The sequence below is a fragment of the Equus caballus genome, chromosome 2 (assembly GCF_041296265.1).
Source record: "Equus caballus isolate H_3958 breed thoroughbred chromosome 2, TB-T2T, whole genome shotgun sequence".
NCBI lineage: Eukaryota > Metazoa > Chordata > Mammalia > Perissodactyla > Equidae > Equus > Equus caballus.
Window position 1 is genome coordinate 126,189,673 of NC_091685.1, and position 26,184 is coordinate 126,215,856.

Consider the following 26,184-nt stretch of genomic DNA (forward strand, 5'->3'; position numbering starts at 1 on the left):
CATAAAGAGGCGTGTCTGGAAATATAAACAGGAGGGTCTCGGAGATGACTGAAGTATAGACATCGAGCCCCAGGAGGAACAGCTCAGGTAACTGTCCGTCTTGAGACGAGAGGGAGTGCATTCTCAGCCTTCGTCCCCAAAGGGCCTTCAATTTCATCTCAATGAGTGGTTTGAAAAATTTTATAGAATGTTCTCTTTCCTCTATATTTAATTTCCTTTGTTTTCTTAGCTTCCAGACACCTTTAGGATTAGAATCATAAGATATTTTTAAGAAATATATATACACATAGACAAATTTAAAAACTTCTTTTTCTTTGGAAATTGAAGATGTGGGAGGGGTAAGCTAATTCTAGGATCAAGTTAGATACTAACTTGTTTTATTTACATCCATCTCTTTGATACATCAAAATACACTGAAATCAGTAGCAGAAAATGGCTATTAATTCCTTGAGATCACTTTTCATGGAATAAAGTTGGGGGCCCTGTGGTCACCCACAGTCTGTGAATATTGCAGCTCTAGTGTTAAAGAGTTCAGCACTAAGCTGGATCATGCTTGTTTTGGAGTGTTTATGCAAAGTTCAGATCATTTGAAGCCGGATAATCATTATGAGATCAGCTGCTAGATTACTTGTCCGGCGTTACTAGTTATGACATCCAAATATTTTTCGTTCATTTGCTTTATTTATTTATAATTGTTTTCCTGTTCAGGTAAAGCTGAAATAAGAATGTAAAAGAAAATATAGGTTCTCCCCATTGCTCTCTCTGGCTGACCTCATGTGGTGTTTAATCAGAAGACTGGAGGCCGAGCCATGGGTTGGAAGCTGGGTTTTCCCACAGCTGGGTGATTTGGGCAGATGAATTAGCCAATTTGTGCCTCATAATTACACTAGCTATAGCATAGATTGTCATGGGGATAAAGCATGTTAGTATTTCTAATGCACTTAAAATGGTATTTGAGACATAGCAGCAAATAATAAATGATCCTCTACGTCTGTGGAACTCTTCAGGAAATAATCACAGACCACCTGCCAGCCGTGAAGAACACCTCCCCAGAACCAATGAGAAACCCTCGGGCTGTTGATAACTGGATGGTGCCCAGCCAAACATGTTTAAAAAAATAAAACCAAACAAGGTGAGAAAATTGGCTCTTATTTCTCAAGTAAGAGCACCAATATAATCTCATATATAAATATTACTACCTCAGAATCACCTCCCACACCAAGCTAGTGGATGGAGACCTTGCGAAGTGTAGATGAGTTGTACACTTTTGAAGAGGATCTATACATCAATATTCCAGTTTCTTTCCCACTCCTAGGTTTGGATTTACATCTCTTTTTTCCTTTCCTATTCTTCTGCTCAAAATGGAGTTTATTTGCTTACTTAATAAAGGGAAACTTTCAAAGGTCTTCTGTGTTTTTTCTATTATTTTGGAAATACTGGTTTTCCTTTTTAAGCATTCCATGTGATCTATGATTTTCTCTCTCTGTCTTTCCCTTTCTCCGTCTCCTTCTCGCCCCCTTCTGAATTTTTTCCCACTTCTTTCGATATTTCTTCTTGCAAAAATTTAAACAATGCAGTCTGTTTTCTGAAGGCTTTCTAAATATTGTCATTTCCCACTTCCCAGGGACACAGGCAGATTGCTCTTTTGTGTCTGCCCCACGAAAGAAAGGACTCGAGAGGCTCACTCTGCTTTTCTGACAAGGTTTTAATGATTAAAGCCAAGTGGCTTAGCTTCCCTTTCTGTATCCACTCAAAAGCTAAGGCTGTGTTTCCTATTTTCAACGTATGCACCCCTTCACAAATGCTTCCTGTTCTGAGGGTTAAGTATCTTATGTGCAATGCGATCCTAGGCGATTAGAGGAAATTTTGAGCTGTAACAGGAGGACATTCACATGGCCTCATGGCCAAGCCTAGGAGGATGGATCAAATCTCCTGCAGTGGAGCCTAAGGCCTCTGAGAAAGAGAGGCAATTCCAGTCATGCTGTCGACAGCAGGGGGCTTGTCACTGCCCGAGCACAGTCAGTGTGGCCAAGGGAGGGTCCTCTCTGGGTAACAGCCCCACCACTCGCCATGTATATAAAGGGCTTTTATTGCAAAAAAAAGACCAGCACCTACAACTTTGGATGAACATAGATTGTAGTTTCTTGAACAGCAGTGTTGATGGTTGTGCTGAAGTCCATGGCCACAGCCCACTCTGCTGACTCCAAGTTATAGCTCAGAAAATTTTGAAAACAGGGTCCAAAGATGCTTCTTTGGTAAAGGTTTCCTTTTGAAAATTTTGTGTAAGGGGCCGGCCCATACTGTTAAGGTCAGTGTGTTCCGAGTCAGTGGCACAAGTTCACAGTTTCAGATCCCAGGTGCGGACCTACACCATGCTGTGCTGGTGACCCACATATAAAGTGGAGGCAGTTTGGCACAGACGTTAGCTCAGGGCTAATCTTCCTTCAGCAAAAAAAAAAAAACAACATAAAAAAGTTTGTGTGAGTAGTGACAGCCTGACTCCCATATGACCCAAGTCCTAAGATGTGGGACAAACTGGTGAAATTGTCTGTGAATTTGCTCAATTCTTTGTATAATGTTGCCCCTGGAAATAACACAACACTCAACTCTTTTTTCTAAGAACTTGTAAAACCAGTCTTCGAATGAAAAATACAAAAGGAACTGGAGAAAGAACTTGTAAAGACCTGAAAGAAGTAGCAGATGCAAGAAAGAAAAGAGCTTGAAAGAAGTAGCTTTCCAAAAAAATAAAAAGTTTTTTCCCAAATCTTGTCTTTTTTTGAAATGTGTAATGGTCTTGATAGGCTCAAAGCATTAAGAATATTCCTGCAGAAGAGTTGCTAATTGGAAATAAAGTGCCTGGGAATGATAATCATACTAGAAAAACCAAGAAAAACCAAGAATTCTACAGTGAAGGACCCCCACAAAATGTTAAAGTGAAACTGCCTGTATATTGAGGGCAAAAATGAATCACTTTAAATTCTTAAAATTCAGAGCAGTCACTAATATAACGGCCAGAAAGTAATGACACACTTGCTTTTTTTTTTTATTTGCAAAACGGCCAGTATTTAGCAACAGAGATTTCTGTAATGCGGTAATTCAGAGAACAGAGAGAGCCACAAACCTTGCTTTCATCTCTCATGTTCAATATGGCCATGGCTAAGACTCGTTTGTAGTAATTGTCTCCTTTTGCAGATTGGCAACTAGGCTTAACAACGTCACAGATGGCACCTCTCGTTTAAGTATCAGGAATTCTGAATGCCTGAATTCAGCAGCTAATAACTTAAATTACAACGTGTTTTAGTCACTCTTTGCTACCTATCCATTGCGCAGCAATATTGAAAAGATAAGTTTTAAACTTAAAAATTCCACCAAAATTATTGAGAAATGAATTCTTTGATAATATATACAGTAAAATAATTGCCATGGAGTAATATACTTAATACAGGAAACATATACTATTTCTTTATGGAGTTTTTCATCCCATCAAATATATTAATATAATTACAGTATAATTAATTAGGATATTATTCTATCTTGTTTATGATCCTAAAATTCCCAAAGATTTTATTGGGATTTGTACCTCCCAAAGAGTATTTTATTAGAACTATAATAACACCTTAAATAATAATTATCAAATCTCTTTTACTTAACAACTTTGGTATATTTCTAGGTAACGTTAATAATGTGAAATTAAAGTTACTATAAATTGAACATCACCTACAGTGCAGATATGACCCGCACGGTCTTCCTGTCTCTTTATTGTCTCTGTAGTTCCTCCACGATTATAGTGCTAATGTTTATTAACTGTTCATGGCCAGGTATTATATACATTAATATTAAGTCTAAAATAGCTTCTGACCATTATCTTGAAATTCGTGAGTTGAAGAAGGCGTGGGAACCACTGTGTCACATGGACACACAAACACATACACACACCATCCTGAATACACACCATTCTCCATTCTTAAGTCACATTCTGAATCCTTATCTCTGGGGGAAAATACCCCTGAAAGTTCTGCATTTTAAATTACACACTTGAGAGAGTAATTCTATGCTGTTGGGATATCAGAAATGTCACATTTACTGAATCAGAATATCATTACACAGATTTTAAATTAACAAACCAATTTGATTTATTAATTTTCCATTCAACTCCAATCTTTCTTATTTTAGTTTTTTAAATTTAATTATTTTATTTATTTTTCTTATTAGCATCTCCATAACTGTGAGAGAAAAATGAATAAGTATCATATTCTCTCTTATTTGAAAGGTTTAATTAAAGAAGATTTTTTAAAATATTAACTAAATTCACAGTGTTTTTCTACTTTTCCTCTCATTTTTAATAATATAGATTGCAGAGCTACTCTTATTAAAAATATGTTTCCAGAGACTCTAGACCCCTTTCGTATGCCCATGTTGAACTTACACGACTTAGTAGATTTTGCAGAGAGCTGTATGCTGAAGATGTAGCCTCTCTTTTCAGGAAATCTGGAGAACCCAAAACCCTGGAAATCTCTCACACTGAAAAGAAACCATATTCTGTATAAAACATGCTTTATAATGCATTTCTGGGGTCATAAAGAAGTATGGAGAATCTCCCAGATTCATGAATAAAAAATAAATTATTTAATAAAACAGATATTTGAACTACTGTCTTTGTGGAAGCATTGCACCTTAGACAAACTCAAAAGAGACAGGCTTGAGGCAAAAGATTGTATTTGCTAAGCCTTTGCCCTTTGGGGCAGTGTAGGAACTAAAACTCTAGCATTGATTCTGGAGATGGGAGAGAGCTCAAATTATCCCAGATTGATAGAGTCTTTTGGCTCTTTGAATAAGCAAATATGAGCCCTTTTTTTGAAGAATGAATGTATTATAGCTCTTAAGATTGCTATCACTTATGATCACCCAAAATAAACTTACAATCAAATATCACAAACACACATAGAAACAAACGAGATTAGGATCCAAGGATTTCAGACATTGGAAGTATTAGATCATACACAATATAAGACAAAAATGTGTGAAACGCCAAAAGAAAAACAAAGAAGGAATCAGAAAGTGAAAAAGAAAAACCTGATTATGAAACGCAATTTTATAAAGCCAGATTGGGGGGGGAAAGGCAAAATAGGAATTTATAATTAAAAATATAATCATTGAGTTGTAAATTCATCGAATGTCTTCTTGTACAGGTTAGAGACAACTAAGGAGAGAATTTAAGAAATAGAAGATACGTAGAGAGAAATTATCCAAAATGAAATACAGAGAGACAAGATGGGAACTTATAAAATGAAAGATTGATATATATTTAGGATAGAAGGGAGATGTCTGGTATATATCTAACTAAAGTTAAGAAAGGAGATCATAGGGGTAAGAGAAGAGAAGCAATGTTCAGTTAAGTTAAGAAGATGCCACAAATGGAGGCATGCATAGAGGCAGCCAAACATATATTAAGACATAAAAAACTAATGAACTAGCTCCATCCTTAGGAATAGTGACATGAAACTGAAGATCAAAAAGCACAGTGAAAAGATTAAAATAGCATTGAAAATAGAAAATCATTTGTCAAACTAAGAAAGAGAAACTAGACTGAGAACTGATGGATCACAGAACAATAGAAACCAGCAAAGGACAGCTTAACATCATCATACTACAAAGAGAAAATAACTCCAGTTTAGAAAAACATACTCAGCAAAATGATATTTTAAAAAATAGGGAGAAAATAAAACATTAAAAACAATTTAGAGATCTTTTTCAACACAGAGTTTATACAAGAATGTATAAAGAACACCTTAATAAGGAGGAGGAGGATTCCAGAAGGAATGTTTGAAAGGCAAGAAGAAATGGAGAACAAATACAGTCACAAGCAGGCTATTCAATGAACACGCTGTTGGGTAAAAGAGTAAGTATAATAATGAATTTTCTTTAAAGGAACAGAATTAAAGTCTATTCACTGACAACATATGAGTTCCAGCTGAGATGATGAGAGTTGAGTTAAGTCAGTGGAAGTGTCCTTGAATTATTCAGGGAGGAATTTCAGATATTAACTAAAATAAGGTCAAGGCTAAACCCAAAGATAATTTTATAGGTAAACTCTAAAAAACGTTTAAAACTATACACTAAAACTAAAAATATTTTCTAATTTTTAAAACAATGGAGAACAAAATGGAATAATCTGAAAGACAAAACAAACCAAAAAAAAGTTAATCAATCCAAACAAAGCAAAAAAAGAAAGCATAACAAATGTGAAACAAATTGGCAGCAAAAGTAATATGGTAGAAATAAGTACAAATATAACAAATATCAGAATAAACATATATGCAATTAATATGGCTGCAAAAATGTCATATTTGACTGAAAAATTCTAACTCTATTCTTTTTTATGATAGCTAAATACCTAATTACCTAAAACTTCAGAGCATGGATTAGTGAAAGTAAAACTCTGGGAAAACTTTTATTGGGCAAATTTTAATAAAATGAAAACAGGGATGCCTATATTAATGTCAGAGTAAATAGGATTAAAGGGAAAAGCACTGTCATACACTGATAATAAGGTTCAAGTCATCGTGAATACATGTACAATATATGTATGTATTAATATATATAAATTCACATTTTGTCAGCACAAATAAAATTGGTTCATTATATATCACGCAAATATTAATAGAACTACAACACAACTACAAATACACTAATCCACCGCTATGATGGGAAATTTACATTCAACTTTCTCTATTAATATAAGGTCAAGATAGAATGGGTATAAAAAAGTAGAACAAGAAATTTAATAAGCATTATATAGAACTCTAATTCCTACAATTTGAAAATAAATATTTGGTAGTATGGAACATATGGACCACTTGCAAATATTGATCCATAAGAGGACAAAATGTGTCTCAACAAATTTTAAAGAATTGTTATCCTGTACACTATGTTGTCCAGTACAATGAAATAAAGTTAGAAGTTACTGACAAAATCTAAATTAAAATTCTCTAAACTAGTAGATTAAAAAATGTTATTCTAATAATTTTAGGGTAAAAATAAATCATAGCCAAGATTAAAAATAATCAAAACTAAAGAATAATATAATGATACATATCCAACTTTTAAAATCAACAAACATGACAAATTGGTGGAAATTTAAATCATTATATGTTCTTATTAGAATATAAGAAAGGCTACAAATTAATGAACACAGAGACTAACTCAGGTATTGGAAAAGGGAAGGGACTAATACAAAAAAATTGGAAAGAATGTGATCACAAAGAGCTGAAATTATTGAAATAGTAAACAAAGAACCATAATTTCTTTGCAGAGATTACTAAACAATGCAAATATAATATTATATAAATCAAGAAAAATTAATATAGACACAAAACAGAAAGAAGAAATAGACATAATAACAATTTCTATAAGGACAAAAAATGTAAGAGAATAACACGAGAAATTTTGTGCTAAAAATAAATGTGAAAACCTAGACAAATTAGATAAATTCCTGGTAAAATATAACATCCAATTTGAATGTGAAGAAACATCAAGCCTGAACAGTTATAGGGTTAATTTCTTTGAAGTTAAAGTTAATTTATTTGAACTTCAGTAACAAAACTACACAAGGACAGTAAAAGAATGGAAAATTTAATACCTAACTAACTCATGAAACTAGATGTAAATATGTTTAAAAATATTAGCAAACAGAATCCAGTAATTTCTATGTATTGGTATATTATGACCAAGTTGAATTTATTTCAGAAGTTCAAGAGTAGTATGATAACAGTAAATTGATAGATTTATTTTACTACATTATAGAATGGTGGAAATTGCAGTCATCTTACCAGATACCATAAGATACATTTGGCATAACTCAAAACCTACTCATAATTCAAACTATTTATAAAATGCAAATATTCGGGAGGTTTCTTACCAGGGAAAAAGCATATCTGCCCAAACTGCAGAAACCGTCACGTGTTGGTGAAATGTGAAGAGTGTTTCCTTTGAAATCAAGAGCTGCACAAGGCTGTTTTGTTATCCTCTGTCCACAGGGCACAGGAAGTTTATGAGTCTCAGGAAGACTAAAAAAAGGGAAAAAGACATAAAATGTGTTAATAACTGAACAGAACGAAATGAATGAGGTGACTGTTTACACAGAAAACCAAAGAGGACCTACAGGTAAATTATTGGAAGTAGTAAGAGAGGGTTTAGCAAAGTGGTTGGAAATAAGATAAATATACAGCAATTGGTTACATTTTACACACTATCAACCACTAATAAGAAAACATTAGTACTGCTAACAGTAATAACGATGATGGCAAACATCGACAAACAAACCCAACACAAGATTTAAAAGAAAACATACAAAACTTTATAAAACCTTATCGAAAGAGATTTTTAAAAGACCTACATAAAAGGAGAGATATATCATGTTTGTGGATAGGAAGAGGTAATATTGTAAAAAGTTAATTCTCCTCTAATTGATCTATATATTCAATGCAATTTTATTAACCTTCCTACTGCGTGTGTGTGTGTGACTTGAGAAGCTACTTCTGACATTTATGTGAACCAGTACAAGGGCAAGAGATCAATAACAGCCAAACTAGTCCAAGAGCGAAACTTGCCCTCTACAATATCTGCAGGAACGAAATACCTCGGACTGAGTGGCTCATAAACAGCGAAAGTTTATTGCTCCCAGTTCTGGAGGCTGGAAGTCTGAGATCAAGATGCCAACACAGTCAGGTAAGGCCCCTCTTCTGGGTGGCAGACCCTCATGTTAAAACAGGCTCACGAGCTCTGTGGGGTCCCTTTTATAAGAATATTAATCCCATTCACGAGGGCTCCACCCTCACGAGCTAATCACCCCCAAAGGCCCCCTATCGTAATACCATCACCTTTGGTATTAGGTTACGATTCAACACATGAATTTAGGGGCACAAGGACACTGAGACCACAGCATTATAAAGCTTGTCATACAGATTAAATAAATGAGGTGTGGTGGAGTCGATTCAGCTAAAACTACTGACAATTACAGCAGGCTAGAGAGACTCGAATCCGACCTGGCCATGGAGACAGGCGTTTTTCTCTGATTTCTCCCTGCTCTGTTCCTATGCCCTGGAAGTGTGCCTGACACAGAGAGGCGCTCAGTAGCTGCTTGTTGAGTGGAGTTTGCAGATCTGTGGCATATGCAGCACTGCCGAAGCTGTGAGAGAGACACAATGATTCCATGAAGGATTCTGGGATGATTGTTGACTTCTGTATAATGGACTCCTTACCAATTATTATACAAAAAGAAAATCAAGATGCATTAGATATTTAAATGTGAAAAGAAAATGTTGCAATTTTAGATTTAAAAAAGTGGGAAAGCACAGTCATGATCCTAAGGAATATTTTTAAACAAGATACAAAATGTTCTAAGTTTAAAAATGAAACATTTAAACATATTGAAATTAAGAAATTCTGTTCATCAAAAACCATATGACAAGCCAACAAGCTGTAAATTGGAGAAAATATTTGAAGCACATACAATTGAGAAAAATAATTACAGATCATATAAGGAAGTCTCATAAATCAATAAGAAAAAGATAAACAACCCAATATAGAAATGGGTAAACTACAGGGGCCGGCCCAGTGGCATAGTGGTTGAGTTTGTACGCTCCACTTTGGTGGCCCAGAGTTTCCGGGTTTGGATCCTGGACGCAGACCTACACACCACCAATCAAGCCGTGCTGTGGCGGTGTTCCACATACAAAACAGAGGAAAACTGGCACAGATATTAGCTCAGGGACAATCTTCCTCTCCACAAAAAAAGGGTAAACTATACAAAGAACAATATTTATAAACCCTGAAAAGCAAATAAAGATATGAAGACATGCTCACCATCCTTAGTAATCATAGAATTAGTAATAAATGTTACAGTGATCCACCATGTCATATCCACCAGACTGACAAAACTTATGATTGAAAATACGTTACAGTAAAGATATGGATGGATGAGAACCTTCATAAGTTGCTAGCACGCATGTAAATTAGTACAATCCTATTGGAAAATAATTTGGCATTATCTTTTAAGTATGAACATTCTTATTCCCTCCAAATCAGCAACACCACTTCTAGATCTATACCATAGGGGACATTTGTGTGTTGCACCACAGATCCCTGAGAGAGTATTCAGAGAACCATCCTTCTTAATAGCAAAACCTTAAGACAACCCAGACTTCTACTGACAGGAGAATGGAAAAATAAAATGAGGAAGAATCATAAAGTGGAATGTTAGATTACAGGGAAATAGTGAACTACAACCTTATGAAACCACATGAATGGATTTTAAAACCTATGGAGTGATACATCACCAAACTACCTTTTATAAGCAAAGAAATGGTGAACACCAGCTTCAGGTGGTGTTACCTGTGTTGGGAAGGTGGAAGGGTGGGATGGAAGAGACACATACCCACTGTGGCCACGGTAGTGAAGATGTTCGGTTCCATAAGTAGACTGGTGGACTTACAACTGTCCTTTTTATCTTGCTTTATAACCTGCATTAGTGTGTACCAAAGGTTACATAATTAAGGCTGTTTTAGAGAATTCATCAAAGCTGCACATAAGGACAAAAATAAAGTGATCTGACATAGAACAAATTCTTAACTACTGTACATATTCAACACACAGACTGTTATATGTTCCTTCCAACTTGGAGATAAAAATAAACTGCCTTTCTGTATTGTTTTGGGAAGGAAATTTCATCTTCAAGTACTGATAATAAAATTTTAAATTTTTGAGGTAATAACATGTTACTACGTCAAATGTCGTCTTCTGAGACGAACACCTTGGTAATTAGTACCATCAAATCAATAAGAAAGCTTACCCTGAGAAAGTGGAAGAGAAAATCTCTGTGATGTTGCTGACGTGAGGTTGCTCTCTCAAGATTCCCACGTCTCCCAGCATCTCAGAAGAGCAGAGTGAACCAGGGCTTTCAAAATGGCATATTTTGATGTCTAGAAAACTGTAATTATTTTCTGTGATAATGTCTGAAAGCAACTTAGTTCTAATTTAAATTAAGAAAAAGATAAATGTAAATATTGTTTTATTCCAAAGCTGTTAACTCAGATTTTCATAAATGGAAAACTGTGAACAATACTAAGATGTAACAATTATAAGATCAGGCCCTCAGGCTTCCAACTGTTTTTAACTTTCTTATTTTTCATTTACAGACTCCCACAGTCCTTTAGAATAGATTCCTTCTCAAAGTCTTACAATTTTTATGTTCAAAAAGGGCTCAGTTAAACTTCTGCTGATTTTAAACATTATTTGACTTATGTAAGCTTGCTAAAAACACTCGGGCTTTTTCCTCGATAGGGCCACTTTTCAGCAGCGTGATCTCCTCCTGGATCTCTAACCTGACCCTTAACTTAGCAATCATGCTCCGTTATTTAATAAGAAGTGTGTTTTATCTGCACTCAGGCATGAGCATATTTTCTAAACATAAAACCCAAGAGAAATACAATAATAGATAAGACAACAGGTTTTACTACTTAAAAATATAAATGGAGGAGAGATGAGGGAGAGATAATCAACGTTTCTGATTTTGGCACTTCAGTTAGTGATGTGGCCACTCACTGCGAGGAACGAGATGAACTAGACGGAGGCGAGACTCCAGCGGGAAGTCGTCACTTCAGTTTGACTGTGAAAACCTCTGAGACGAACCAGCAGCTGACGTCTGGTCTCAAAGATGAACTCTGAGCTGGCGATGAAATTTCAGGGGGCAGGTGTACAGCAGAAGCCATGGATGTGGAAGAGCTTTTCCAGAGAAACGTTACACCTGAGAAGAGCCTGAGAGGACCGGGATGAGAGCAGATGTTGTGAGGGCTGGCTCCTGGGTCCCAGGCCACAGAGAGCTTCACTGAGCAGGTCTGGGCTGAAACCCAGAAACGAGTTTTCATCAAGCAGATGTTCTCTGGGCTGTACGTAAGAGAGGACACATAACAGGGAGGGACCACTCTTGTTTCCTTGTGTTTCCAAAAACCAACACTGCAAAACACATAAAGTCCACAGGCGGAAATTATTTCTCTGAGTCACGAGTATATCTCTGAGGATTTTGGTGAGAAACGTGTGCCCAGTTCACTAAGAGCAGCTTTGTGATAAAGCACAAAATCACTTATTCAAATGAATTACAGTAGAATCACGTGATGAGACGATCAACTTATCCACTCCTCTAATTGTGGTGGACCTAAACAATCTGGTAGAAAGAATCTACTTTAAAAGATTAAAAGAAAAAAAGATAATGCCCCAAGTGCTCTCATTGAACAGCATTCTACTCTACTCTGGTTCAGTTTGAAATTTAACTATTTTGAGTGAATTGGTTTTACCAAGAGAAACACTTCAATTAAGAGAAAATCGTGGGATTAGTAAGAATTGCATCTTTTCATATCATTGCAAACTTGAATTTTCTTATTGGAAAAAAGTGTGTATTCATGATTGTCCTTGTGCTGTTAATAATATGAAAGAAATAGAATGATGAGGTATAATAGGAATTGAATTCACTGCCAAGCAAAAAGAAGTCATGGTGAGAATAAAATATTAATAGACGCTAGATAGAATATAGCTAGATTTTTCATTTTCCTAATAGAAGATTCTAAAATCTGGTATATTTTGGAAAAGTCCTTGATGGAAGCACTCAAAATTACAAAGGACACTTTTCTGTTTAACCTTGTCCCATAACAAGATGAGGACAAGGAGATAATTGATAAAACAGGGGCAGTAAATTCAGAACAAATCGAGGTAAATAATGCCTTATGAATGTGGATAGCCAAACTGTGAAATTCATTGACCACAGAGGTCACTGAGTCAAATATCACGGCTGAGTTTAAAGAACAGCTGGGTGATTTCACAGCCTCTAACAGCTTTGGGAGCCCTGCTCAGCAGGCGGAGATAATGCTGAAGGTAATCAAGCCTCTTGTTTCAGGACGTGAGTTACCGACGGGGGGTTGTCCAATTTCACGTCTTCCTTTTCTCCTCTGCACACTTCTCATAAACACCCACCTTCGGGGCTGACATCCATGGACGCTGGAGCTGTTGTTCAGCACTTTCACGCTGACGCTGATCGACGCCTGCGTCTTCCTTCAGCTTCGTCCTGTAAGGCAGGAGCAGCCGAAACTGGTTTGGGAAATGGAATGTTCCCTGGTCATGGCAAGACAACCTATGCTTTATGCTTCAGCAGCTGCCTTAGGGAATTGCTCTCAGTATTCTTGAGTTGACCAAACTAAAACAGTTTGAAACTGTCAATCACTGCATTTTGGGGGACGACACTTGATAGTGCTAACTTTGGTAAAGTGGTCTTGGTGAAGCTACCCTCCCTTTAACATTTCATTCTAAACGTCTTGTATCTTTAAAGGCAGCATTCCATGGAGCTTTAAACTGTGTTCCTCTTTAGAAATACTATCGACTGCATTATGCTGCCTCTTATTTTTAATCTGTGTCACAGACCAAGTCTTTTTATTTACTTTGTTTTTATTTAATTTAGGTCAAAATTCAAGTTTTTTTTTTTTTTAAAGATTTTTTATTTTTTCCCTTTTTCTCCCCAAAGCCCCCCCGGTACATAGTTGTATATTCTTTGTTGTGGGTCCTTCTAGTTGTGGCACGTGGGACGCCGCCTCAGCGTGGTCCGATGAGCAGTGCCATGTCCGCGCCCAGGATTCGAACCGACGAAACACTGGGCCGCCTGCAGCGGAGCGCGCGAACCTAACCACTCGGCCACGGGGCCAGCCCCTCAAAATTCAAGTTTTATCATTCAAGTCAATTTTTCCAAAGTACAAAATTTTGACAGAAAAATAAATAAAACTTAAAACCACCTATGATCTTAAAATCCAAACTAAATATTGCTGAGTGTATACAGTCGTACACACGCACACACACAAACATATATATATCTTCTGCTAGTTTGGTTACATAAAATCAGGAGCATATTACACATACTATTGTATAACTTATTCCTTAAAAGAGTGATCTTAAATTTGTTCTGGTTTTATATAAAGTAATCTGAACCTGCCTTTTGCTCTAATAACAAATATTTCCAGATTAACTGGTAAAATATTCTTTCCTTTCTCCACTGATTTAAAATCATATCTCCATCGTGTATCAAATTAACGGCAATAATTAAACCAACTTCTGAGGTTTATTGATTTTAATATCTATTTTTGCACTTCACATTAATTTTATATTATATTTAAATATTTAATAGTAAGAATATCTTCTAATTATTACTTTTCTCAAAATGTTTGGATTAATCTCGTTTCATGATGAAATTTTAAATTATTTTATTCATTTTAGAGAATTAAAAAATAAATACAAAAATTTTATTTTAATCTTGTTTAGTACATTTTGTAGCTGTATCATTATTGTTTCTGCACATTTTTTATGTTTAGTACTGAAAAATTCACAATTTTGTATCTATTACGAATAAAATATTTCTTCTATCTTATTTTCTAATTGGATATTGGTGGTATATAGAGAATCTCTTGATTTTGGTTTCATTGATTTTCTCTATTAATTTTGTGCTATAAATTTCTGCTCTAATTTTTATTGTTTATTTTCTTCCACTTACCTTCGACTTCATTTGCTCTTTTTTTTCTCGTTTCCTAAGATGAAGTTTTCGAGCTCTGATTTCAGGTCTTTCTTCTTTCCTCATACGTGCATTCAATGCGCTTTATCTCCCTCGGCTCTCTTTCACTCCGTCTCACAAATTTCGACACATTTATTTTCATTTTAATTTAGTTCAAAATATTTTTAATTTCTCTTGAGATTTCTTCTCTGACCCATGTTTTATTTAGAAGTGTGGTTGTTTACTCTCAATGTATTTGGGGATTTTCTAGTGATCTTTCTGTTATTGACTTCTAGTTTAATTTCTTTTTTTTAAATAAATGCTTCCTTTTTTTTTTTTAAAGATTGGCGCCCAAGCTAACAACTGTTACCACTCTTCTTTTTTTTTTTTTCTTTGTGCTTTTTCTCCCCAATCCTCCCCCAGTACATAGTTGTATATTTTAGTTGTGGGTCCTTCTAGTTGTGGCATGTGGGATGCCGCCTCAACGTGGCCTGACGAGTGGTGTCATGTCCGCGCCCAGGATCCGAATCAGTGAAACCCTGGGCCACCATAGTGGAGCACACAAACTTAACCACTCGACCATGGGGCCGGCCCCTCTAGTTTAATTTCTGTCATCTAACAGCAGACATTGTATGATTTCTATCCTTTTAAATTTGTTAAAGTGTGTTCTATGGCCCAAAGAAATAAACATTTTTAAACTCTCTTTTTAATATTTATAACTGTCTTCTTTTTTTCTTTTTCTTTCATTTTTATTTATTTCTTTTTCTGTTTTTCTTCCACTTTTCTTCTTACTTTTCTTTGTATTTATTTATTTATTTGACAAGTCTAACCATTATTAAAAGCAATCTCCAACCAGTGAATTCTGTTTCTAAATATTCAAGTATTTAACAGTTATTTAAGTCTGGGGCTAAAAGATGAGTTTTACGCCAAATTCTTTCACAAACTGGAGATAAAGTGCTTTAGTAGGTCAGCTCTTTCTTAATTTATTGGTGCCCTTGAGCACACTGAAATTCCACTTTCATAGTGTTGTGATTTTTTTCCTCAAAATACTGACATGCCTTCTCCAAAAAATGGATGAAAAAGTACTCAGACCAACGAATGTGGATTCTATTATTTTATGTCAGATTTTATGACTCCTTATAAATTTCTTACTAATTTCCTGGAGTCAAAAGGAGCCAGATCAAAAAAACAGCGTTGTTTTGGGGCAGGAGCGAAGGTTTTCCCACGTGATTCAGGAGAGACACAGCTCTTGGCACCACCATCCTGTGGAGCCCTAGGAACTTGAGCAACACGTGGGTGTGTCAAATCTGCCTTCCTTCACTGCTCTTCGGGGACTCTCCAGCCTTTGAGAGGCGTTCGTTTGTGGACTTTTCCCTGGGTTCACATTGGGGGTGTAGAGCTGATTCCCATTCCGGGCTGCATTTCTCCAGCAGAAGTGGAATTATCTAGCTGGGAAGAAAATGGAGGAGAGAACAGAAGGTCCTTTTCCCTCTCTCTGCAGCATACACATGTGCAAATGCTCAGTACGAGGAAAACTGTTGTTGATTAGTATGTGTTAATGGCTTCACAGATGGTTCTCAGGAACGAGGTTAATGTAGGTCTTGCCTATTTTAGAGTTGAAGTGTCAGGAAGAAAATGAGTGTCCTCTCTTGCATCTTATCCTGTATAATTTCAAATATAAGTTGTTATTCACATCTATCTCTCATTAAATAAGAGTGTATTACTCAGCAAAAGTCACTCTGTCAGTTTCATCTGGAATTCCCTTGATTTCCTAGAACAATAATAACTTACTTCTGTTTTCTTCTGCAGAGTTCCAAGAGAGGTGGCGTGAGGTGCTCTGGTGAGGATAAGAATCAGTCTAATATGCATCTACTCCAAGGAGCCAATTTCTAGTTTCTTAATAATCTAGGTTTAAAAAGGGAATTATTTGAAACTTTGTACCACATACTTCATCAGTTTTATGATATCTATTATATGAGAAAAGCTTGAAATTGTTTCTCATAAAGCAAGAATTAATTTTCTTTCGATTTACACACTAACGCTGGGTGTACATTTTGAGGCAAAGAATATTCAGAAATGTTTTTATCAATGAACAAGATCTTCAAGACGTGGTGCTAATAAATGAAGTAAAAAGTAATTTTAAGAAATGAGTAAGCAGAATCTACTGACCCAGTAACACACTGGAAAGGAAATGAAGATAGATTAGGATACGGTGGTCTACACCCACATCTTCTTGTACTTCTTTGACCTCAGTCTCCTTAAATCACCTTTCGTCTCTACAAGAAAACCATGGTTAGTAAGCAACATTGGAGGAGGACTGATGAAGTCATGTCTATTCTGCAAACATTTAAAAATTCCCACAAGCCCTAAGAATCTAGATGTTAATGTGGAAACAACTCCTGGGTAAATGTGTTTATTAATTAGTGTGTTAATATCAACCGACTGTGGCTTTCATTGTCTTTTTCATTTCACTCAGGAGCCTGGATCGGATGATTTGTTGCTAGTGGGTTACAAGTCAAGTATGGATGCCTTTCTCAAGAATCAAATAGAATTTGAAAAATGTTTCTGTGATTTTCTCATTTAATGACAACAAAATCATCACTGATATTGCCAGCATCAGCACCAGCACCTGCACCTGCCTCCAAGAGTAGTAACACGCTGAGTGAGCACCGTGTTCCAGCCACTGGGAGATTTACTACTCATGGGTTAGCTCATCCAGTCATCACAGAACCCCTACATACAGGTACTAACGTATCTAGGAATAATTGAGAGGATGGGTAGACTGCAGCCATAGGGACCACAAATTTCACAAACACGAAGTGGATAATATACAACTGAAAGTGAAATAATCTCAGCTAGTCCCTCAAACAGCAGTAGGGAGAAGAGATAAAGAACCTGGATTCTCCCTCACAGTTGTGTTGGGATGCTTGAAGAGTAGAGCTTAAGAAGGACTTTGAGGTCGGCACGTTATTTGGTGGGATAGGTTTACTGACACATGTACACACATTTTCCAGGGAGTAATTGCCTTCCTTCCAGCACTGTCAGAACTGAGATTTTTCTGCAGGAAACAAACAGTCGCTCGCCCTGTGGGAGGGAGGGTGTGATTGGTTTAGGAGTGGGAGCTGAGCAGAGCCAGGATGGCAGGTCCGGGAGACCGGCTGGTGAAGACCATCAGTGGCCATGGACCGCACGGGAGGTGGAGGAGGGACTCTCAGTGAGCAGAGGGAAACTACGCGCTGCATTGCAATGAATAAACCCATAAGGATAGGAGAGAATCTTAAAGGGCAGTTCGCACAAAGAACAGTGGTGGCAGCTCCTGGTCTGGACTCAGGGGGTGGAATGAGTGGAGAGAGAAATTGCAGAGGAATTTTGAAAATCATGTTTAAAATAATGTACGGAAAGGAGATGTAAGTGTATGGAGGCTTGGCGACAAGGACGTAAAGCCAGAATCCACAGCTCACAGTGACCACAGCCCAGCGCTGAGGACCCCCAGGTTGTCTTGTTCAGTTCTGTGAAGTGGGTAAGCTCAGTGGTCCAATAAGACACACAGTGCAGAGGTAATCTGCCCAATGCTGAACTCTCATAAGGAGATCACCCCAGGTGTCTAACCCGAGACACTGTCTGTAACTAGTGAGCATGGACTGTATCACACTCCCAGAAAGAGGAGAAAAAAACAGCAAAGCATAACATAATCAAGACAGTAAGACAAGGGCCCTGTCTGTCTCTTCCTAAGGAGCACTGGTCATTCACTTACAGCCATCCCTCTCCAAAAAGGGTGAGAAAGCCTCCCTGTGGGGGCTCAGGAGAGGCAGCAATAAACCCATAATGAATTTAATTATTGATAATGCTCTCTATACAGCAAATCGACGGCCTTGTCATTGGATATGACTTAGGCAAATACTCTTTGTTGCATCCCCAAGTTTGAGAAGCCTATACTAAAAATGTTGATTCTAAAATTCCAGGAAGAAAATCTTCTAATTTGGTCACAGAAATAGAGCCCACACTGGTATGCACAGCCCGCTGGTGATCTGCTCCCCATCCCCAGCATCCGGACACAGGAGAGAGAGAGCAGTTGGATGCAGACAGTCTCTGCCACCTGGGAGGGCTGAGTCCCTCTCATATTCGCAGTCCACAGATCGCACGCAGCAGCCTTTTTCTGGGAATGAGGAATTACAAAAGCTCTTATTTAGATGATGGAATTTACAACCATGAAACAAACAGCTCAAATTGGTTGAAAGGTTAGATAACTCTCAGGCCATCTTCCAGGAAGACCAAGCCATTAACACTCCCAATCAGGGAGAACTTTACAGCATAAATGTCCCCCTGAGTAAGAAAAGTTATCTGTTTTCACTGTATTTCCTGGTTCAAAATTATATTAAATTACCTACGAAATGTTAGTGCCATTTAAGTGATGACTCATTCCCCCATTTTGAATCTAAGCAAGGTTGGGGTATTCTTTGCTTTTTGGAAGGGTTATTTTTTCCTTTTCATTGGATTTATCTTGTTCGTTTCAGCACAGTAAACAAAGTCTCAGCAAGACTTTCAGCTTGTCTCTTCAGAAAGAACTTTTTCATCAGCTGGGGAGAGGTGAGCGAATGTTCGCTCCCTGACGTTTCACTGGGAAAGAAACGGTCAGGTGACACACTTTCTCCTTCACTCACGGAAATTTCACAGGGGCCTTTTCGTCTGCTGGACCTGGGAGATGCAGAGCTGAGGCGGGAACGCAGTCTCTGCAGTCACTGAGTGTGGCTTCCATTCAGGGAGACAGATGTCAAGCAAGTGTGCGTGCAAATTATTTCTATAACAGTTGAAGTACACGTAACAAAGAAGGCCACTTGTTTCCAGCACTGGACACTGACCCGGACCCATCAGCGGAGCGGGGCGTAACCTAAGCCAGGCGAGGCTTCACTAAGGAAGAAATGTTTATGTAAAACTATGGAGGATAAGGATCTAGAGCAGAAGAGGCGGGGAGCAGCCATGGTCTGAGGAAGGAGCTGTGCAAAGGCCAGGAGGATGGGCAGGAGGCCACAGGGCTGGGGCTGCCGGAGCGCAGAAAGCAGGGGTGGTGACGCTGGAGGCGGCTGGGCCAACAGCCTGGCCCCCTCCTCACAGGACCTCCAGGAGTGCAAGAGGGAAAAGAGGCTGATCTTTGATCTACAGAGCCCTGGGGGCGGGGGGGCAGCCATCTTAAAAGCATAGGCACTGTTAACTGATTGCAAGAAAAAATTATTTTCCTTCTAGCCCCACTTTAATTTTACTGTTAATCAAACCAGTGTTGAACTCAAAACAGAAAAAAGAAATTTAGTTGCTAACTCTGTTGTGTTTTTGTAGGAGTCAATTTATATAAAGTGCTTGAAGGAAGCTTGAAAATGTTGCGCTTTCCGTGCCGTAGAATTGTAGGCATCTTTCTCACGGCAAAAGGGATAAATTAAAGGGCTGAAACCTGAAACGAGGACGAGATCACGAACGCCAGTTGCCTGGGTTTAGAAATAGTACCACTCAGCGCAGAGCAGCTTGAAGAAATGCAGTTACTTAAATTAGGACGCACCAGTAGACTTTAAGATTTTAGTGTTTTTTTTCCATTAAAGAATGTTTAAATGATGAAGGTGGAAAACGAATCTTACCGGAAAGCTGGCTTTGACTGTAATTTCGTCCTGAGCCTACAGCCAATCCCACGAATCGTCCTTCCGACCGAACGCGCTTGCCTTTTATTCCGTCTCGTTAGGTGTAGTTCCAGGTGAACCCAAGCTCCGTGCGCTTGGCGGGTAAGACGAGGAACACAAAAACACCGACTCATCCAAAAACTACCTCAAGGGGCCGCCCGGTGGCCGAGTGGCTAAGTTCCCACGCGGTTGGGCGGCCCAGGGTTTCACCATTCGGATCCCGGCACCGACCCGGCCCCGCCCACCGAGCCAGGCTGAGGCGGCGTCCCACGTGCGACAACTAGAAGGACCCACAACGAAAGTATACAACTATGTGTATGTGGGGGGGGGGGGGCTTTGGGGAGAAAAAGGAAAAATAAAAACTTAAAAAAAAAAACTATGTCGAACACGTATGGTATGTTGATCGCCTCCAGGTGGTGTGGAGACGGATAAAAGACACAGCGTCCACCCCAAGACACGTGGGGGACCCACACCCCTGCACGTAAAATGCAGACGGCGGGATGTTACAGACGCCACGTGGAGCGCAGCATCCTCAGAAGAGGGAACGCTCGACCCAAACGGACAAGGCGGGGAGAGGCCTCGCGGAGAGGCGGCGTGGGAACCACCTGTGAAGACAGGACTGAAATGTTGATCAAGTCTAGGCAAAGCGGCCTCTGCTGACTGTCTCGGGCCACGACGCGCCCTACGCACATTTCCTCATTCACTCCCCACAGGGTTCCTTGACATAGCGCTGCGTTCTCCACTCCCCGAAGAAGAGACTGAGGGTCAGAGAGACAGCGGTTTCTCCTGGGCCGGAACCAGCACGCTGGGATTCCGGTGCGTCTGGAACGAAGCTGGCATCTTAGGCGGGGGTCCAGCAGGGAACAGACGTGGAGGGCCCACGCCGGTCCCGGAATGCCGGGCGTCCTGTGGGTCAGAGCAGAGCGTGGTCGGGAAGCAGGTGAGAGCCCGGGGTGGCGGCGGAGAGGGGGCCTCACAGCTAGGAAAGCACGCAGAGGCCACATCCTGGAGCCTCGAGTGCCGGGCAAGGGCTGTGACCCACACTCGAGGGAATGTGGAGCGATCAACAACCGCGATGAGCGAGCCTGGGTGAACGTGAGTTCAGCCGCGGTTAAGGCGCTTGCGCAGAAGGCGGATTGGGAGGGAGGAGAGCGCTGCCTCGGGCTGGAGAAGGATCCTGGGGTCTGTGCGCCGCGCAGCAGAGGGAATAGAGAAAAATATAGACAAGAGACAGAGGGAAAATACAAGGAGGAAATGGCAGCGAGCAGCTTTGAAAGGTTTTTAATTCAAGAACCCATTATTTTTTAATGTGTTGGGAGACATAAAAGGTCTCTTCGCAGAAAAAAAAATCATCTACTGGGGCTTTTCCTTCCCATCGAAGGAGTCTGGGTTTACAGAGTCGTCGCCTTTATTCGGGAATGCCCAGGCCGTGCGTGCGCCTCCTGCCCGCCCTGGGCCCTGCGCGCCGCGGGCGGATGGATGGACGGCTTCTCCTCCTGCGTCATCACCACGACAGCAGCGGCAGGATGCACCGCCGCGGATGCGGGGGCAGTAACCACGCGGCCCACTCAGGGAGCAAGAGGCAGTGTTTTTTTTTTTTAAAGGAAAACTGGAAAGGTGGAGAGGGGAAAAGAGAACTGAAAAATTAAATACTGCCTCTTCAAAGGCTCCGAACAACGGCTGCAGGGTTGGCAGGAGGCAGGGCGAGGAGGCAGAGAGCACGGAGAAGCAGAATGCTGTGGATAATACTGACTCACTCTGGGAATCACAGACAGAGAAATCAATTTTAAGATTAAAAAATTGAATTGGTAATTTCTGACCCACGCTGTGATTGAATTATGTGGATCGTGGATCTTAATTAGGGCTGCACGCCCATCAAGTAAAACCCTCGGGTGTGTAGGAAGCAAAAATAGCACTTAAACCCTTTGTAAAAATAAAAGACTCTAAACCTGACTTGAAAAAATTATTTTTCTAAAATCACCTTATTTTTAGTTTTTATTTTTCAGACCATGAGAAAATTCTGAGTTCTGACTGTTAAGTTAAAATATTGTTGCAGCATATGAGTTGAATACTGGTCAGGAAAATTAATAATGCTATAGGTCTCAATTTTTCTATTTGAAACATTGACAAAAGCCAGATTAATATTTTAGGATAAAGGCTGTGCTCTTTAATTCAGTCTCCCCACCATCCCCTGAGCCGACTCGGTATCTCCCTTAGCTAGAGATCCCGGATTGCTTAATTTTCAGATTTACAGCTGTGGCTTGTAAAGAGTTTCTCTTCCCTCCCTTATACACAGATGGATTCCCCTTGGGTGCTGGTATCTTAATCATATAATCATTGGGGTTGGTAGGACCTAGGCTGGGGCACTAATCTATCCTGGTGACTCACAGCTGGATGGGTTTATTATTACTAAGTCATTCCTGATCAGTGGGGGTTGGGTTTCGGCCTTGAATCTCTCCAACAATGGCGATGCCGAGCCTCCTCTGGCAGCTGATGCCACTCCTAACTATTCACATTGTTATAAAGTTAGTCCTTGTGTTTAACCTAAATTTTCCCTTGTAGGGTTGAGGCCTAGTACTTCTTGTTCTGTCCTCATTGACTAATGAGAATTGGTCCCTCTCCTCTTTATAACATCCCTTAACAAATCTGCAGACGGTTATATTTCCCCTGGTCTCCTCTTCTCCAGGCAGAACATGGCCACTTCCCACACCATCTCCACCGAGGTCTTACTTTTCCAAGCCCTCTGTCATCTTTGTGGCTCCCCCCTGGCCTCCCTGTTCTGTCTACCTCTCTTCTGAAGTGTGTGCTACAACCCAAACGCAGCCTTTCACTGAGGCCAAAGCAACAGACGGCAAAGTAGGATAGTAGCGTTTTGCTGTGTATGACAATTTATCTTAATTATTGCCTTTTAATAAAACAGCAGAAACTGAATGGGTGTAAGTAGAGTCTCCCCAGGTCCTGCTAAAGGCATGAGGTGAGGCGGTAGCCAATCCCTTGATATTTGCTTGTGATCCCTTAAAGAGGCCGTTGATGGAGGAGTATCGTTCCACAGGAGAAGCATCCATGAGATGCTCTGAACTTGGATTTTCTTCAAGGCTCAACTATCCGCTATTCCCAAAATCAGCAACAAAATAAACTGCAGAACCGCTGCCCGCGAGCGCTGTCCCCCAGGCCCCTTCCGGCCGCAGACCGGTGCTCGGGGCTCGGGCCGTGCGCCGGGGAGCCGGGCTCACGGTGGGAGTCTGTTCGCCGTGTTACTGCCTTCGCTAACCGTGTTGATAACGGCTGCCGCAGACAGCGGCCGCGTCCGTCAACGTGTCTGCCGGGCGTCGTTCTGTCCCGACGCTGAGGCCCGCGGCGCGGACGCCGGGAGCGAACTACTCACGGCACTGCGGCTCCGCCTCGTCGTGCGGCCGGCGGCCCCCCTGGAGCGCGCCCTGGTCACGGGCCGCGCAGTCCCGAGTGTATGTGGGTTCCTGCTGAGACTCCCCGCCTCCCTGGTGGTGAGGGCTGCCCGCTCCAGGCCTGCCCCTTGTGTGCCCCTCCCCCAAGCTTGCCGAAGCTCAGCTCCTCTGGGGTTTAGTTAACCAACCCAGCCTTGACCCAGGGAGCCAGGCCTTCCACCAGCGCGCCCCGGGGCCTGCCTCTCTCGCAGGCACCTGCCTTGACGCCGCACGTGGTCCCTCGGGCGAGTCACGGACTTTCCTTCAATTCCCTGTGGTCTGTCGTTGAACCCAGCTCACCACCGGACGCCCCGGGCTCCCCGGAACAAGTGTTCACTCAGTGGGGTCACAACCTGGCTACATCCCGTCCTCACAGGTGTGAAATAGCTCCTACTGATGGTTTAGTTGGTATTCCAAGAATTTCTGATGACGTTGAGTACTTGCCTTTTCAAGTGTTAGCAAACATTTGAATCTCTTCTGTAAATAGCTACCAGAGTATTTTGCCCAATTTTTCAGAGTTGTCTTTTTTCACAGACATAGGTGCTAGTCCTGCATGTGTTATATGTGTCTCAAATATCTTCTACGTGTAGCTTGCCTTTTATCTCTCATTATGATATATATTGATGAAAAAATCTTAATTAGGAACTTTGTGTGTATGTGTGTGTGTTTTGAGGAAGATTAGCCCTGAGCTAACATCTGCTACCAATCCTCCTCTTTTTTGCTGGGGAAGATTGGCCTTGAGCTAACATTCTTGCTTGTCTTCCTCTGTTTTGTATGTGGGATGCTGCCACAGCACTGCTTAATGAGCAGTGTGTAGGTTGGTGCCCAGGATCTGAACTGTGAATTTAACCACTACACCACTGTGCTAGCTCCGTTCATTTTCTTTTTAAGAAAACATACCTAGACATAGGCTGTTAAGATATCATTCTGTATCATTTTCTAAAAGTTGAGTAATTTTGACGTTCATGTCAGGACTGTACTTTACCTGAACTTGCTTTTCATATATGGCAGGATGCAAGACTGCAATCTCATTATTTCACAGCGGACATCCAGTTCTGCTGCCGGTATTTAGAGAACAGCCCACTCTTTCTGACTGACCTTGCAGTCAGGCCTCCGTCACAAATGAGGTTCCCGAATATGTTTAAGAGGGTGTTCACAGTCAGTATCTAGTTTCATGGGTCTCTTTCCAAATACTACACTGTCATAATAAGGACAGCTGACGCCGTGTTGTCACTTGGTCCCTGCTGTCTTTCCTCTGGTCCTATTTCATCAACAGGATCTTGGCCTCTGATCTTCTGTATGTATTTTAGAAATCTAAATGAATTTGGGGAGAGCTGATATCTTTACAGTATTGAATTCTTCACTCTATGATTATAGTATATATCTTTAGTTAGTTTTTTAAAAAATTTCACTCAATACAATTTTATGATTTCATGACAAAAAGAATGGTGAACTAACTCAAACTGTTCAAAGCTCCCATTGAGAACAACTAGAAAACTGGTGATATAAGTTTAAAAAAATATGTAGATATTGGAGAGCTACCAGGGGTTAAGAGAGCAAATTCTGAAAAGGAAGAACTATGGCGTAAGATAAGCCAACATTTTCTGAGAAATCCAGGAAAACAGCTAATAAAAAAAGGATAAAGAAATGAGAAGTAGTTAGTAAGTCTCATGGAACCAGAGGGAAAATGTGCAGACAAAAGAGTAGAAGTTGGAAAACTGATTCTAGTTATTGTGGAAGTTTATCTTAATACATTTGCTGCATTCAGAAGCATGGCATACAGGCTGAGCTCCTAAGAAAGTCACGGTGGGGTGGTGGTTCTGGGCTCTTGTACAGGGAACGACTTAAGTTGGGGGTTCTTCAGCACCTTGCAGATCCTGCTCCGCTGATCCCAGCCTGTGCAGCTCTGACAGGAAGTTTCCAGTTCCTCAGGTCACTGCCCCCTCCATGTGATGTGCCGTTCTCTCGGGTGCTTTCAATGTGTTCTGTACTCTGGTGTGCAGTGGGTGAGATGCTGTACCTAAGCAGTGTTCAAGTGGAGTTTATACTGTTTGAGGTTCAATGTGTTCTGTACTCTGGTGTGCAGTGGGTGAGAGGCAATGTTCAAGTGGAGTTTATACTGTTTGAGGTTCAATGAGTTTCTTGAATTTGTAAGTTTCAGTCTGTAATCAAATTTTGGAAGTTTTTTTTTTACCATTAGTTCTTCAAATATTAATTCTTTCTTATTCTGTCTTTTCTCTCTTTCTGTGGCTCCAAGTACTCATATGTAACTTTTTGTTAAGATTGTTTTTTAATCCCTGAAGTTCTGTTAATTAAAAAAATTTTTTTTCTCTTTCTTCTTCATATTGAATGTCTTTGAATCTATCACCAGTTTCACTGACTTCTTTGTAATTTTAATACTCTTGCTGGCTTTATCCAGTGGACTTTTTATTTCAGATATTATTTTTCTGAATAATATTTCCATTTAAAAAAATATTTTCTGTTTCTTTGCTGACAT

At 39.9% G+C, this 26,184-nt stretch overlaps 1 long non-coding RNA gene across 3 annotated transcripts; it reads right to left on the reverse strand.

The window, feature by feature from the left end:
* Positions 1-399: 399 nt before the first annotated feature.
* Positions 400-20,518, reverse strand: LOC138923110 (uncharacterized). Of its 3 annotated transcripts, none has more exons than XR_011436321.1 (7): positions 13,024-20,518; positions 10,850-11,814; positions 10,436-10,520; positions 9,045-9,187; positions 7,919-8,066; positions 4,427-4,521; positions 400-2,442 (listed from the first exon to the last, which is right to left on the reverse strand). It is a non-coding gene; the product is annotated as an uncharacterized lncRNA (long non-coding RNA). The 3 variants fall into 3 exon arrangements; XR_011436320.1 differs by having other exon boundaries at positions 10,850-10,987; positions 11,602-20,518; XR_011436319.1 differs by having other exon boundaries at positions 10,850-20,518.
* Positions 20,519-26,184: the final 5,666 nt, after the last annotated feature.